This window comes from Mus caroli, chromosome 14 (assembly GCF_900094665.2).
Source record: "Mus caroli chromosome 14, CAROLI_EIJ_v1.1, whole genome shotgun sequence".
Taxonomy (NCBI): Eukaryota; Metazoa; Chordata; class Mammalia; order Rodentia; family Muridae; genus Mus; species Mus caroli.
In genome coordinates this window covers 109,927,995-109,929,921 of record NC_034583.1, presented here as the reverse complement: position 1 = coordinate 109,929,921, position 1,927 = coordinate 109,927,995, and the positions used below count along the sequence as shown (strand labels likewise).

At 51.5% G+C, this 1,927-nt stretch overlaps 1 long non-coding RNA gene across 1 annotated transcript in view; it reads right to left on the bottom strand.

Moving 5' to 3' along the window:
• The window catches only part of LOC110309940, a 4,692-nt gene extending 3,650 nt beyond the window's left edge, over nucleotides 1–1,042 (bottom strand). Inside the window, exon 1 of the long non-coding RNA XR_002379773.2 lies at nucleotides 975–1,042. This is a non-coding gene — a long non-coding RNA (uncharacterized LOC110309940). The remainder of the gene's footprint in view (nucleotides 1–974) is intronic.
• Between the last annotated feature and the right edge of the window lie 885 nt (nucleotides 1,043–1,927).

Here is a 1,927-nt window from a genome sequence, read left to right as displayed (position 1 = left end):
GAACGGGAGTAAATGTAAAATCTCGCCCCCGTCAGGACAGTGTTCTTTCTGCCAGGGCGGGAGTGGATGTGGAGTCCCACCCCCGTCAGAAAAAGGGAGTCGATGTGGAGTCCGACCCCGTCAGAAAGTGGCGTTTGGCTGGTTGTGTCACGTGACAAGACTGTGTGTGTGTGTGTGTTAACCCTTTGTCGACTGTAGACTTGGACTGACGTCAGGACAGAATTTGTCAGGTTTTAGAAAAAAAAAAAAAAGAGAAAAAAACCACCAGGCCGGTCCTGCCCACCGTGCACTCGGCGAGGCGGTACCGGCGGTGGCTCGCAGTGGGCGGGCAGCGCCGGCCGGCCTTGCTGCGGGGCCAGCACTCGGCTGGGGAGCCCCGGGTTGCTCAAAAGAGCTCTGAGATCCAGAGCTGCAGCAGTGGCGCTGGGGTTCTGAGTTCTGCAGACACAGCAGCGCGAACGAGTTGTGAGATGCTGGTGGCGAGTGCGGCGGCCTGCCGGACCCGCCTGGTGCCCTGGAGTGGCCGTGAAGCCTGCCACAGCTGGGGAGGGGCCGACTGCGGCCGCCGTCCCTCCTTTGGCTTTCCCCCTGGAGTCTGCCCGCACTCCCTTGTGTCTGCGCGCCTGCCCGCGGGCACACAGAGAAGTGTAGTCGTTGTCCCCCGCCCTGCCGCGCAGGCGCCTTGCGTTTCCAAAGCTCGGGAGGCCGCCGTTGCCTCCGGCCAAAAGAGCTCCGTGGATGCCTGTGTGCGGGGTGGCGAGCCCCTGGCCCGCCGCCGCCTCCAAGCTATGCGGGAAGACAGTGCAGAGAGCACCGGGTGTCTATCAAGTAGTTAAATGGTTAATGCCTCTGCCCCTCCCTGCCAGTGTTTGTTTGCCACGCCCAGGAGTTTACGCCGCGTTTCCCGCGCTGCGGCGCGCGGCGGAGATTCGGCGCTTGGCCCCTCCCTGTTCATTCGCCGTTACTGAAAAAACCCTGGTTAGTTTCTTTTCCTCCGCTGACTAATATGCTTAAATTCAGCGGGTCGCCATGTCTGATCTGAGGACGCCACAAGGTTCCCTGGTTGCTTCTCATTTCCCTGTCCCCTGTATCCTGTCTCTTGTTAATCAGTGGTCTGGTGCAGCCAGATGATGTGAGAGCTGCACTCCCTTCTCTGCCCCATGTGTTTTCTCTTCTCAGGCACTGCCCTGAGCTGCTAGCAGTAAGTCTGTTCTAAGCTCCAGTGAGGGAGACATCTAAGGTAAGGAGCACCTACGAGTCTAACTGCCAGACTCTGATGGTCTCGTCTCTGTGGGACTAGAAAGTGCCCCAACAATCTGACCTAGGTAATAAAAAGTTACAGAAGTTAAAAAAAGATAGAGGTCTGCAAAAAAAAGAGCTAAGAGCAAAGCTTAAGCAAACTCAAAGGAGATAGGTTAACAGTAAAAAGAGGTAAACTATGAAAAAAGTTAAGTGACAGAATATAGATGTAATAATTAGATAACATTCAAAGTAAGCAAAGACAAGAAAGAGAAACAAAAAGATATATATAGATAGAAAGAGAGACATTATATGAGATCTCCATTGCAGTTAAAAACAGGAGTAAAGAGAGATAAATGACAAAGACTAGAACCTAGCAAAGCGACACTTGCTAATAATGCTAGCACTTAGAAATGATCTGTAAGAAATAGGGAGCCAGAAAATTTTTTTAAAAAAAGATAAGAAAAATGAAATGTTGGCCACAAAAGTCAGGGAGACTAGAAAACTTAGTACCTGGCAACAACAACAACAAAAAAAAAAAACAAAAAAGCTTTTGGCTAAAGATCAGAGTGTTTGCTGTTGAAAAGGAAGAGCACTGGGTGAGAGACTGTCCTAACAAAAAGAAGAGGAGCCCCCCCCTCAAGACCAAACCCTTCACCTGTTCGTGGCTAAAAGTAAAGAGATAGCA